Source organism: Manis pentadactyla, chromosome 7, assembly GCF_030020395.1.
Source record: "Manis pentadactyla isolate mManPen7 chromosome 7, mManPen7.hap1, whole genome shotgun sequence".
NCBI classification, from domain to species: domain Eukaryota; kingdom Metazoa; phylum Chordata; class Mammalia; order Pholidota; family Manidae; genus Manis; species Manis pentadactyla.
In genome coordinates, this window is record NC_080025.1 from 91,636,820 (window position 1) to 91,651,403 (window position 14,584).

At 36.3% G+C, this 14,584-nt stretch overlaps 1 long non-coding RNA gene across 1 annotated transcript in view; it reads right to left on the reverse strand.

Moving 5' to 3' along the window:
• Positions 1 to 3,500: 3,500 nt before the first annotated feature.
• The window catches only part of LOC118917069 (uncharacterized), a 29,925-nt gene continuing 18,841 nt past the window's right edge, over positions 3,501 to 14,584 (reverse strand). Inside the window, exons 2-4 of the long non-coding RNA XR_005026656.2 lie at positions 8,821 to 8,893; positions 5,629 to 5,717; positions 3,501 to 4,184 (exon numbers count right to left, since the gene is read on the reverse strand). This is a non-coding gene — a long non-coding RNA (uncharacterized LOC118917069). The remainder of the gene's footprint in view (positions 4,185 to 5,628; positions 5,718 to 8,820; positions 8,894 to 14,584) is intronic.

A 14,584-nucleotide genomic window follows, 5' to 3' on the forward strand; every position in this document is an offset into this window, starting at 1 on the left:
AGCAACTTCATAATTAAAATCTCTGCCTGTCTGTCCTCTCCCTAACTTGATAGTTTGATAGTACATAAAAAAAAACCACCATAGAAAATAAAATGTGAAATAAAGCATGTATTTCTTTAACTGGCTTAATGAAGTTGGGTTTTCATTGGGCAAGTAGTTCAATGATTTAGAATGTGAAAAATGTTTAGCTCTCTCCATGAAGGTAGTGCTGTGTCAGTTGAGAAGGTGGTACTGTAGATTGATGGATATCATTTCTACATACAGGTGTCCCAGGAAAGGCTACTGTGGTGATAACAGTCCTTTCTGTGCTCTTTACATATGTAGATTGTCCTTTGATTGTGAATGTTTTTTATTCACGGATTCTGTAGCTACTTGTAACCTAGTCCTGTAAATGCTCAAAGGCCCCCGCTTTTGCTCTTTTCCCATGGCTGCCTGCCAGCTAGTGCATAGGTTGTAATGGGTTCTCAGCTGTCTACATTTCTCTTACAAGCTTGCCCCAAAACATCAAAAAACTATGTATTTTTTTCCCCATCTCCATACTTAACGGCTATTCCTCTTTAGCTCACTGAACAACCATCTGGATATCCCTACTTTTGTCGGTATGTATTTATTGCATACAGCAACTACATCGAAAGTGGTGAAGTATTTAGTATCCTCTTAATGATAGATCTGTCTTATTCACAGCAAATAAATCAAGGGCTAGACCATCAACTATTGACAAGCCATACACTCTGGTAAATTTAACATTTTTCAGTTAGTATTTATGTTCTGTTCTTACTGGATTTAAAGTACTGCCTATGGGAAATTCACTGAGTTGCCAACTCACCCAGAATCGCTAGAATCCAGGTCAATTTATATTATTCTTTCTGCACCCTTTTTTTTTTCTTATTCTAATTTGAATAGATCATAAATAATTTGATTGTGTTCTATCTACATGGTTCCATCTGTATTTTTGGAAACAAAACACCACCAGTCATAGAAGTGCTAATGTAAATGGCATGTGCTAATTGCTCCACATTCACTATTTTATCACAACTCTGTGAAGAATGAATACCATTATTATAAATCTTGTTTTGCAAAGAGGCATGGAGAGTTTAATCGAATGACCCAAGGTCATATAGGTGGTATAGTGAGACCAGGCTTTGAACCCAAATTGTCTAACTCTAGAGCTTAGGCACGTTCCCTCCCTTCCTCCCTTCCTGCCTGGGTATGTGCCTCCCTCCTCCCCTCCCTCTCTCTCTCTTTCTCCCTCTTTAATGAGTTTACTATGTGCCAGTAACCATTCTAATGTGCTATATGTATTAAGTCATTTAATTTTCACAGTAACTTTTTATCTAAGCACAAATATTATGTGTTCTCCATAGATAAGAAAACAGGCATAGAGAGGTTAACATGAGCAGATGTTACCACAATTGGTAGGTAGCCAAACTGGGAGCCCAAGCAAGCATTTTAGTTCCAGAATCTGTGCTTTTAACCACTATTTATATTATCCTTCATCTCTGAAAGATACTTTAAGCAATAACCTGTCATTTCTATCAATAAAAGTCTGATGGATGAAGATATATTTGCAGAAATGGTTTTAAGTTATTTTTGTTCAATTGTATCTTTGTTTTCCACCCTACTGCCAATGTTTTTTCAATGGGCAACTTACCAGAGGTGACAAACCTGTGAATGTTTGTAATACACAAACCCTACATATGCTTCACATTCATCCCAGTTTTTCATAGTTAATGTTTTTTAGTCCTTTTATTTACATTTGGCTGATTTATTCTAAACAAGGATCAAATAAAGAGAGATGTTTGGGGACTGAGAATGGAATTAAGGTGGATGACAACTTCAATTTGGGGAACAATAACATAAAGATGAGTTAAGACATGCAGGGTCCATCCACACGCCAAGTTGCAATCACAGTTTGAGGTACTAATTGATATAAACATGCCATTGATGGCAACAAAGTAATTCCAAACATAGTCCTCATAATACTATGATTAATAATACCTCATAATATGAAGATCAATAATATATTTGTCACTGTTATTATGCAGTGGAGAGAAACATCATAGTTTCACCCAGTGTGACTGTTTGGTTATTGCTTGTCATCGCCTCCTTTCGGTAAGTTCCTTGTTACCGGGTAGTAGACTTCTTTAAATCACCCTGTGTATACCTAGTGTCGGCATGCACTCAATCTTGAGCACATGGACGGCTCTCACTAAGTGCAGATATAAAAGTAACTAAGGTTTAGCTTAGTATATGTAAGCCTAAATTCAATACATTGTACACCAGATATGAAGACTATGGCATGAAGTTTAAGTCCCTCACACCAGATAATGAGTAAATATGGCCAGGGCTGCTGCTCTACCTCCTGCCTTGGTAGAATGGCTGAGTCATGAGTAGAAAGACAACTGTGACCATAGAGGTGGAGTCTGAGGGCATTTGTCCCTGTTTACACCTTAATTCAAAATAAAATAATTACTCCCCATCAGCAGATTTGACCCAGTGGATGACTTCCTCGACAAAATTTCTTTTGGTGGCTTCCAGAATACCATACTCTCCTGGGTTTTCCTGTTGCATTTAGCTACTTGTTTATAGATACCTTTGCTGGTTCTTCCTCTTCTTCTCAGCTTCTTGTATTTTCATTTTTTAAAATAGTGTTTGTCTTTAAAGGAGCAGACTTTCTTTTGATAGTGTCCATTTTATCAATTTTTTTCTTTTATGAAGTATGCTTTTGGTGTCTCATCTAAGAAATCTTTGCCTAATGCATGATCATACAGATTTTTTTCAGTGCTGTCTTCAAGACATTTTATACTTGTCAATTTAGCATTTAGGTCTGTGATATATTTGGAGTTAACTTTGTGTATGGGGTGAGATATGAATCAAACTTCATTTTTTTGCACAGAGATGTCCATTTATTCCAGGGCTGTTTGTTAAAAAGATTATCCTTTCTCTTTACATTGATTTGACTATTTGTCAAAAATCAGTTATCTAAGAAAATGACAAGCTACCAACTATGAGAAAATATTTGGACATCACATATTTGACAAGGAACTTGCACCAGAATAAAAAAGGAACTCTTGAGATACCACAATAAGGAAACAACCCAATTAAAACATGGTGAAAAAAACATCAGACACTTCAGCGAAGAAGATATTCAGAAGGCAAAGAAACACATGAAATTTCAACATCATTAGCCACTGGGGAAATGCAAATTAAAACTATAATGAGTTATCAGTACACATGTTAAAATGGCTGAAATAAAAATGCTGGCAATATAAATGCTGGTGAGGACGTAGAACAGGCAATATATTGCTGGCCCAAATGCATTCAAGATGATAATGTTGAAATCATAAAATTTCCTTGGCTTAATTTATGACAACAAGATATATCATGTTCCAAAACTTTAACTTTATAATATGTATCTTATTTGCAATATTAGCTTAAAGAGATAATCTATCTTAAAAAGATAGTTATAGCACATATCAAGATACATATAAAAAAACCAAGGCCGTGTTTTGGATGTGATATAAAATACCATAATAACATAAAGAGAGATATTTAGAAGAAAATGAGGTTGATGATTTTTTTTCTTGTGCCTTACTTACTGGAATTATTTGAGGATAAATAGTTCTTTAGAACTAGCAGGACAAACAAGATCCTCCACACTGCCAAATGAGTGAACCTCTCAAGTTCAAAAGGACTCTTCAGCTGTTGCCTAGAGCCATTTCCACATTTCTGATGACAGCAAATGAGTGGTTCATTTTTTTTTTTTTACAGTGTTATGCCCTTTAGCTAATTCTGAATAAAATTGTGGCACTTGTTTGGTGAGAATATTTTCAATATTCCATGCTGAACTGTTCATAACCAGATGACATACGTTCAGAGCCTAAGGACAGCTTTCAAAACACAAATACAAAATAAAATGGAAATATAATGATGTGAGATCTTAATATTAATTTACCAATGATCTGTCTTGAGTTGTTTATAAATCTGACTTTATTTTTCCAGTGCCAGCTTAGGCTGTATAATGAGACATTTAGGACTAAGATTCTGAATAATTTACTCACTCTTCACAGCCAAAGGTCAACTCATGATTTAAAACTTCTTCTTGAGGCCTTACAGAATTAAGTGATGCTTTCCCCTGGTCAGAACATCTATGAGTGTGCTGCTTACTTCCTGATAAACAATGCCTTATGTGTGAGAAAAAGATACATAAAACATAAGAAAAGCATGACGAATGTTCAACACTGTCAGCATAAGTAGTCACACTCACCATTTCTTCTGACTGTATTTGATGCTAGCTATTCCTGCTAAGCAAAATGCTTTCCCAACATAAAGCTCTGCTACTTAAAATTCAGGCATAAAAATATTTTTCCTGGAACTGATTTATATAAAGTTTCTACCATTGTCTATGTGTCAGCACCTAACCATGATTTCAGTTTATTATTAACACATAGATAAGCAAACCTCATGCATAGACATATTTATCAAATTATTTCCTATCATAGTCTTATTGAAATGCAAAATACTAGGGTTTAGAAAGACAAAATCAGTTATCCTAATCTGGAGCTTGCAGGCAGAATGTCAAATGAAATTTTAAGTCTTATTTTATCTGTATTTGAAATTCATAGCTGAGAAATATGAGCTTATCAAGGAGATTTTTGTTTGGTTAATTATTTAATACATAGTCATGACAGAAATTTTCATGTTTTGTTAGGAATAAGTAACTTTTATTGATTTCCTCATCTTAAGCTCATTTATAATAACTCCTAAATCCTGACTTTGAGTCTAAGATAGGAAAGAAGATGTGGGAAAAGCGAAGAGTAGTTCAGATTTGAAGTTTGAGTGTGAGGTACTTTTGGGACTTCCAAGTGGAAGTGCCCAGCAGGCACTTGAACCTGTGGATATGGATAAGAGAAAAACCTGGGCAAAAGTTGCAGATCTGTGTCGAAAGCATATTGGTGCTAGAAGCAGCTATGTAAATGGGAAGAGAAAAGCTGCTATGTGGAAGAGTAAAGACATGAGGAAACAAACCTTGAGTACACCAATACTTATGGACTGGGTAGAAGAGAAGTCCATGAACAGAAGGTAAATAGATGACAAATGCAGGACATGGCATCATACCAGCCAAAGGAGGGGAAAGTTCAAAGAAGAGAGATTTGCCCACAGCACCATCAGATGATGCCAGACATCAGATAAAATAAGCATCTGAAAGTCTCTATCTTAGAAGTTAAGAGATGACAGTTGATGTGGACTGGTAGATTTCAACAGCAAGGCAGTGATCAACCAGAGAGAGTGTTTCACTTAGCCCAAACATGTAGAGAAAAAGAAGAAATGGCATAATTCCAAGAGACAAAATGAAGGGTGGAAGGACAGAAAACCCTAAATTCATTCCCTTAGGGAGAGTCAAAGATAAGGGAGCAAGATAAGGGAGCAATGATATTCCAGGTTCTTATCTTGTGATCAAACAAAACATCTGTGCAGGGAAACAATTTGGGTTTCCCTTGATGAAGCTGCTATAAATAATGCAGGAGGAGTCAAAATAAAGAAAGGTATACGAGACCCATCCACAGCCTCTTCCTAAGAAAGCAGTGTGACCTTATTGGAAAAGGCGAAGTTCTGGCAGAAGCCTACTTCAGTAAGGCAAAGGAGGAAAGGCAGCTTGGAAGTATTCCACTGGGGTTCTCGTCGTCCATGTAGAGCAGCATCCTGATGTGGTGGCCCTGGGAAGCCCAAGAATAAGCAGAAACTCCACAAAGTTAAAATTCATGAACAGCAGATCTTCTTCCTGACACAAGGCACTATTTTTTCACCAGTTTTTACTACCATCAACAAAAACATACTTTCACATATTTTTATATTTCTTTTTATTTTGAAACAGTTTTCAAATGAACTTAAACTCAAAATACTATCTTTCCCAAAGTCCTAAAAAGACACTTAAAATTAAAGTAGATACCCATTTAAAAAAATACTCATGGTACAGGTCATTTGCCTACCTATAATCATATCTGATAATATGTTGTAAATAAAAATCACTGACAAAAATATTTTTTCTTTTGAATAGCTTAGATATGTTTCCAAAATTATAATATTACAGCAGTTTATTATAAGTTCTTGGTTTCTTGAATTACTGATAGATGTCTTCTAATGTAGCCATTTCTCCAGATACCTCACTGCATTTTTGAATGCCCAAATTACAGTATGGTTCTTTAGAGTAATTGTAGTCCAATAATCATAAAATCATAATCCAGCTGAAAAATAAGTCAATTAGATCATACATGTAATGTGCCTGCCCCATAAATACTTATTTTGGCTTTTGTTCTTTAATGGAGAAAGAGCTGTTTTCTTCCTCATGAATAGTATACATTTAGAATAATTTTTATAGTTAGTCGGCTTTGCAAGAAATGTTCTTTTTTAAAAGACAATCATTAAAAAGGTGTTTTCACACTCGCAAAGATACAACAGGTTATGATGTGCTGATCTCTTGCTTGTGAGGGCAGTTTTAAAACAGGAGGCCCCAATAAATGGAAGGCTTACCCCTCTTAACTGAAGCTAGCTTTCCCCATGTGAGCTGATCCTCATCACAAAGATACCGTGTTCCTGCAGGTTAGATCAATTTCATGGATTTTTCTGTGCTTGGAATGACCTGGAGCTCTAAATGTAATCATGAAGACGATATGTCTGTAGCACAGTAAAGACATCACTCTAGTGTCTTCTCATGGCAATGGGAATGTTTATTCAATGCATATTAGTCAGGAAATTTATCTCTGATCATGTGGATAAGGTTTTTTAATTTTTATTTTTTTAATTGTAAAATATACATAACAGTTGCAATTTCAACCAGTTTAAGTGAATAATTCAGTGACATTAAATATATTCATATTATTGTACCACCATCACCATTATGCATCTCTAGAATGTTTCATATTCCCAAACTGAAACTCTGTACCCATTAAACAAAACTTCCTCTACTCCCCTATGAATTTGACTACTCTAAGGATTGCCTATAAGTAGAATCAGACAATATTTGTCCTTCTGTGAATGACTTGTTTCACTTATCATAATGTCTTCAAGATTCATCCATCTTGTAGCTTGTGTTAAAATTTCCTTTTTAAGGCTGAATAATATTCCATTATATGTATACGCCATGGATAAGTTTTTAATATGCACCTTGTAACCTATGCTATATGGACGTTGTCTAAAAAGTTTATTAAAAACTAAAAATTGAATTGTTGATTTGTGCAAAACAATTTGAAGGTGTGGAGTCTTAAAAATACAGACTAAGTTAGTTTCTGACAAATAAAATTTGTAATTTCTCTAGCATGGACCAATTATAATTGAGAAGTAATGATAATTAGCTTAAATTGTATAAATATATAACTTTTCAGATAATTTTAATCTTCTAAAATGTTATAATAGTTTTGAAATGAAAAAGAGGTGACAGTTGCATGGCATTGTGAATGTACTTAGTGCCACTAAATGGTACACTTTTAGCTGGTTAAGTACATGTTAATTTTACCTTGATGAAGAAAAATACTATAATATTTTCTTTAACTTCATACTGGGATTTTATTTTTACTACAAATCTCACATTTATTGGTAAACAATGTTGATACATTTGTATTATAGGTAAAGAATTGATTTAATATTACAGTTAATTATTGTCCATAAAAGCAAAGAGGCAGAAAACAAGCTTTGTGGAAATACTTTTGCTGAGGATATTTCCTAGAGTATGCCCATCAGCAGAATGCACCTCACTGGCCATTTTTTTATAGAAGCCTATCCATTGCCTAAAAATGTTTCCCCATTTTTGTACTATAAAGCCTCAGGTATTCTCTGCTAAACTGAAAGTTTCCCCATTTTTGTATTATAAAGCCTCAGGTCTTTCCTGCTAAACTGAAAGTTCTTTGAGGAAAGGATCATGCTCTCTTCCTCTTTGTATTCATCAGTCATATAGTATATAGCATGGTTATGTTGAAACTCATTGATTTGAATTCATTAAAATTGATTTTTCTTGGCCACAGGCTTTACAAACCATTGTTTCATTGTAATATTTTTCTTAAATACTGCATCCATTTGGAAGAAAGAAAGTGGACATGAAAACCTTAAACTGTACCTGACTACTTCAAGAGGTCCTAAAAAACTTTACAGATATTCTCAAGTTGGACAGATATTTCTGTTTTTGTTCATTATCTTTAAGAAGTATGAATCTCTTATTGCTTTACTTTGAATTAAATTTGCTAGCCATTTGTTTCATTTTAAAACAAATGTTTTCTTGATTTCTCTCACTTGTCTCCTTGGTCTACTCATTATAATCAAAGCAATTCAATTTTCTAACAAATACCTAAGGTATATAAAGTATGTGCAATATCCTGTTGACAAGAGTCACTGTCCTTGAAAGATTGATATGGTCAATATAGACCAACCATACACACATGACCTCATTCAAGGACAATGGTGAACCTACCCATGCAAAATTATAGACAATAGAATAAATTGGTCATAATCTACAAAATAGTTTCTTCCATGCTGTTTATCACACTATTTGCCGTGAAACAAAACATCAAGTAGAATGACTCAATATATGGTGCCAAAAATTGAGCCTTGGGAAGTGGCTAGGTTTAAAGATCTATGGATAAAGAGATGCAAAACAAGGTATGCTGGAAATAGGAAAAGACAGAGGAAGTCAGGGCCATGGGAGCCAAGGAAGGAGACTCTTTTTTGGAAAATGGGCAAAGATAATCTGGGTGTCCAGAAAAAGTTTACAAAACCCTGAAGAATAAATAAATGACAAGATGTATACAATGGAGTTGCAAATTTTCTCACATCCTCAGGTTCGAAAAGAAAATATAGCCTCTTCATTCCTCTGCAACAATCAGATCATTTTCATGATACACACCTACAAGGTAGGAAGAAAAACAAAAAATTTAGTCCCATAGAAAAAACTAAATTGCCTTTTTCCTAAATGCTTTTTGCAGTTTTGGAGTGTGCAGTGTATTTGACATTGTGAGACGCTGTGGGAAGGGTTTGCCTCTGGAACCTCTCTGGCCCCTGCTGTGAAGTGGCTGGCCTGATCTGTGCCTTGGTGGCAATGGAAGAATTCCTGGAGCATTTGAGCAGGTATCCAGGTATCCGCTGTGGAAGTGTGAGCTGCTGGAACTCAGGGTCTGCACACCTCAGACTTGGTCAGGACACCACCATCTTCCTGATGCCTCAGACCCACCGTACCTTCCTGAGGCACTTGACTACACAGTTACAGAGACTTGACTTCTGAGCTTCCTGGTGCAGCCCCAGCCTAACTCACAGCTAACTTCCTCCTGTCCTGAGGGCCCACGGGCGCTTGTCTATCCTGTCCACCACACACAGGAAGCAGATGTTGGAGGAAGCCAAACTCAGGTCTTTCTGCTTAATCACTCTCTGTCACCATGTTTGTCTGCTGTGCTGGGCTCAGATTGATATGAGAGCCTTTTGAGACATCTCATCCCATGTCACACACCTTTCCCCATTAGAACTTCAGCCTGGAAAGGTGAGATCTAGACATAACTGTGTCTCTGGCTTCTTTTCTCTTCCCATTAACACTTTGGGTCCCAAAGCATAAGATTTTCCTTCTTCCTCTTTTCTTCTGACTAAAAAGTTTTTTTCACGAAACTGTGATCAGTCTTGCTAGACTGGCTTTTAGAAATTTTAAAGGGAGAAATGAAGGCATTTTGAAAATCCTCTCATCCTCTCAAAGTCAGGCTTTCAAGACTATTTTCTGTCTGCACGTTGCCTTGGAAATAGCCTTCTTTTTCTTTGCCTCGTACTGCAACTCTCCTGATGTCCTGTTCCCCAGCCTGTCTAAGGGAACAGCTATTCACAAGAAAATACTAACACATAGGCAGATTACAATTCTCCAAATATCACATCCATTATATTAATCTTATGTAACATTATTCTTTCTCTAACAGCAAAATATCTAGATTATACTTTCGGGCTCCATGAAATTTTCCTTAAGAGAAAGATTGGTTTGTTTAATTTCTGAACATTTATTTCTGCCCTTTATTTTTTTCCTTAAGACTTTATATTTGTAGAGCAGTCTTAGGTTTATAAAAAAATTAAGAGGTCCAGAGATTTCCCATATACCTCATGTCCCTTCACATGTGTAGCCCCCCATTATCAATATCACTCACCAGAATCATACATTTTTTTACCAAGGATAAGCCTACATTGACACATCATAATCACCCAAAGTCTATAGCTTACCTTAGGGTTCACTCTTGGCAAAGTTCATTCTCTGCTTTTGGACAAGTGTCCAATGACACACATTATCATTACAATATCACAGTATTTTAGCTGCCCTAAAATGCCCTCTTTTTATTTTTGCCATGTTTCTATTTTTCCTTTCTAGATAAATGTTATAGTCCCTAGTTTTCTGATGTTCCAGAAACACTGTTTACTTTTATTTAAGTTGTTCATATTAATTTCTGCATCTTAAAGGTAAAACCTAATTTAGTTTGTGAAAGTTTCAAACCCAATGTGCTAGCATTGAAATGCCCCTTTGAGCTCCGTTGTGTTTATGTTCTTTATGACCCTTCAGTTCACAATGGTGATTTTAATCCAAATATTTACCTTTCAAAAGGCTGGTTCCACCATTTACAATTCATACCCTACCTCTTCAGAGAATACTTCTTGGTGTTACCTGCAAACTTAAAAGAGGATGCCTTTTATTTTCCTGATGGTGCTTGATTATATTTACCTATTGAGTTTTTGAGTGTGAGACAGCCTCCATGAATGTTTATAGTAAGGTATGTTTCATATCTTCTGAATTCCTTTTAGTAGAGCTGGTAGTTCTAGTTGTTCTTAAACACTTGAACTATAGAAACATTTTTTGCAAAGGAAAAAATTTAAATTTGAGGTTGCACACTGCAAGCTTCAGAGTAAGTGAACCGAGAATGCAACTGTGTGATTTAATCAGTTAAAAAGTGGCAGACACTGTTTTGACCACAAGTACCAGTCATATCAGTGGGAAAGGATGTTTGAATTAGAAGGTACAGACATAAACTCATTTTAATTTCTGCACATCTTTTGTGACTGTTTTATCAGATTACCATGTATAGCAACTTGCCATTCTGTGGCTACTCACTTCTAATATTGTAAAGGTTGAGAAATGCCAGACTATCACTTTGGGCTCCCAAGTGTGATTGTTTTGTATGCATGTGGTTTCATACCCAAGTGAGTCATTCTGCCAAGAACCTTGAGAAATCAGTCTAGTCTAGACATTTCAATCCTAATGATTGATAAACCAGCCTTGGCATAAAGTTATATATCATTAGAAAGAGGATGTAGGTATAATATTGTTCTGTAGAAATACAAATATATACTTAAACCCACAAAATCTTGACTAGTCATTTCCTCTGCTAAACCTTCCCACTAATGCAATTTTTTATTATCACTTACATCAACTACTGTTCATCAGGAAACTTCATGTCTTTACTTTCTGCCTGTCCTATTTGTATTTCCAGCATGTACTCAGATGCCTGCCTAAGTAGCTTCAGTAAAAATATGCTGAGTGATTACTGACCTCAAGGGACTTACAGGAAAGTCATTGTAAAATATGCACCTCTCATACTTCTATCCAGCTCTTTTCCTCTTTCTTTTTCTTAAATATTTCTTAATGGCTTCTAGGAATTTGTCACTGATTTTTACAATATTCTCCTATTGTATCAGCCAGCAGATATGACCATAGCTATGAGTTATCATACAAATGTGACTTCTATCAGACTTTTTTGTTTTATAGTGAAATCAAGATTAATTGCAAGACATTATTTAACTTTGGAGCAGTATATTTGGGAATATCAGTTTAGCTTGAATAAATCTGCTAGTGATGACCATAACAAGATTAAAGTTTCAAAAACTGCATGTTAGTATTTCCCATGCCATTCCTTTAGGCCCCAATCTTTAAAAGGTTTTAAAATCAGATGGCAAATACATTATGAATCCCATATACTTCTCATGAAATATTTTGACAAGCACTTGTCTTTAAATCAACCTAAGCAGATGGAACAATGGCTCCCCTGAGATGTTCATGTCCTACTTCCTGGAACCTGTGGTTCGGTTATGTTACATGGCAGAAGGAAAGTAAGGTTGCAGATGTAATTAGAGTCACATCTCAGCTGACTTTGAAGAGGGAGATTATTTTGGATTATTTATGTGGGCCCAATCTAATTACAGTCCTTAGATAATCTTTCCTGGCTGTGGTCTTTAATGATGGAGGATGGGGGCCAAAAGGTATTGTGTGCAGCCTCTTGAAGGCAAGGAAGACAAGGAGAAAGATCCTTCACTAGAGCCTCCAAAGGCAATGCAGCCCTGTTGACCCCTTGATTTTCAGCCCAGTGAAACTGTAAGATAAATTTGTATTGTTTAAGCCATTGAGGTTATGGTAATTTGATACAGCAGCAATAGAAAACTAGTACACCACCACTCTCCCGCCAAATCAAAGCTGAACAATAGAAGTTTATGAATGATACAATTCCCATGGGCCACATTCTCTGGAACCAAGAAAGGAGAAAACTCCCCCTCAATTCCCTTTCATTTTGAAACACTTCTGCTTAGTTGTTGGTCTCGGTCTGGGCTTTCACTGACAAAGTTTTCTAAAGTTACTGAGAAAACTGTTAGGGTGAGGCATACTTTGGCATACGAGAGAAAAGTAGGAGACCCTTTGATTCTCTATAAGTCATATGGGGAAAGACAATCTTCTTGAAAGAGTTTACCCTCTCTGGCCCAGTTCCTGTTCTCAACATCTATCAGTTCAGATTTGCCCCCTTACTGGTAACACTCAACTGAGGCCTGCCCAGAAGCCAGGGTGAGCTGTGTCTGGGGGAGTCTGTCCCTGACAGATATCTCAGCATGACTTTGTTTAGAAACAACAGTTGTAAATTACGCATTTTTCTTTCTGATCTCCCTGGTCTTTCTTGTTTAACATTCCAGTCTAGTCTCAGCTGTAGAGAATCAGAAAAGGGCCTATCTGGCCATCTGGACAGAAAGCCAAAGGAAGAAGAGCATCCAAAACCCATTGTAGCTGTGATGGTCCTCAGCTGAGAACAGCTCTGACCACTGATGGACAATTTCACTGTCAAAGAGGCCAGAATGGGAGAAGATAAAGAATCTGTTTTTAGCATATATAAATTCATCCTTAGGAGTTAGAGGAATATTTGGAAGTGGGGTATCAGGGTTGGAAGGCTAGTTTCCTACATTCAATCAATGGAGGATTAAGCAATTCTAATTCAGTACTTTAGGAAAATCTAAATTTATTTCAATGTCTACAATCTAGCAAGGTATAGATAGATATTGGTTATAGTGTTGGAGACACACTAGGATTAATATGCCTAGTGCAGTGTGCATCCTTATTACAAAGCCTAGAATGGGACTAAATTATATCTGGGATGTGGTACTGATACGGATAGAGATCATCAAATGGATGTGGATTCTCAAATATTACTTCTGTTCTGAAGGAACCAGTGAGTGGTGATGAGACTGAAATTAAAGAGAGCAAACCAACAAGCTGATTTCATACCCTCATCTGGTATAGAGAGAGCTTAGGAAGATTGTAAGGAAGAAAAAAATTAGGGCAGTATTACTAAAACTTGCTGACCAAATTACTTAAAACCATCAGGTAGATTCTAGTTAACACAAATAAATCTATAAGTCCCCTACCTTGTACAGTAAATTTTTTGAAAGATTAAATATTCCTTTAGAGACTGGGCAGAGGGTACTAAGAATCTAGACCTGATAACATCCCTGAAAGCCCAAAGCTGGCATGCTTCCTGTTAGAGAAACCACATCTAGAAATCATTCCCTTCCTCCCCATGCCTGTGGCCTTGGGCTGGTCACATCTGTCTTTGTCTCGCTCCTGGGTGAGGTCGGGAGAGTGCTAACCCTCACTCCCATTCTCTCCTCCTCGGCAGATTATGTACTCCCCTCGGTCTCTTTTCCTAAAACACAGATCCGACCTTGTCTTTCCTCTACTCAGAATCTGTCAATTAGCTCCTAATCCATAAATAATAACACTTAACCTCTTATGGTTGAGGTTTAAACTCCTCTAATGAATGGCTTCTACCTTGCTTTCTAGTATTATCTCCTCCAAGTAAACACCTTCCCTCATCTTCACCCTCAATACATCTAATCCAACTGAAGAATCCAAGCATTTCTTGCATCCTGCTGCTTCTGTATACAGTAGAAAGAGTTTGATATTTTGAATGGGAAGGTTCAACTTTTAGTTCTTTATTCACTGATTTTGACTTGGCGCAAGTCACTTTCCCTCTCTTTTCCTTGATTTTGTCTTCTGTAAAATAAGAAACTAAGATGCATGCTTACCTCACAAGGCAGCTTCCAAGGTCAAATGAGAATGATGGTGAAAGCACATTTTAAGTTGTAAATTAGGATCTGGGTGAAAGTCATTACTAATATGGCCATTCCCCTCTGTCATTAGATATAGATCTACTGTAGGTAATTACCTTGACTCCATTTTGATATCTCCAAAATTTCACAATAATAGGCCTTCCACAAATATGTGCTGAATTGAATTGAAAAACTCCTGTGGGTAAAACTGCAA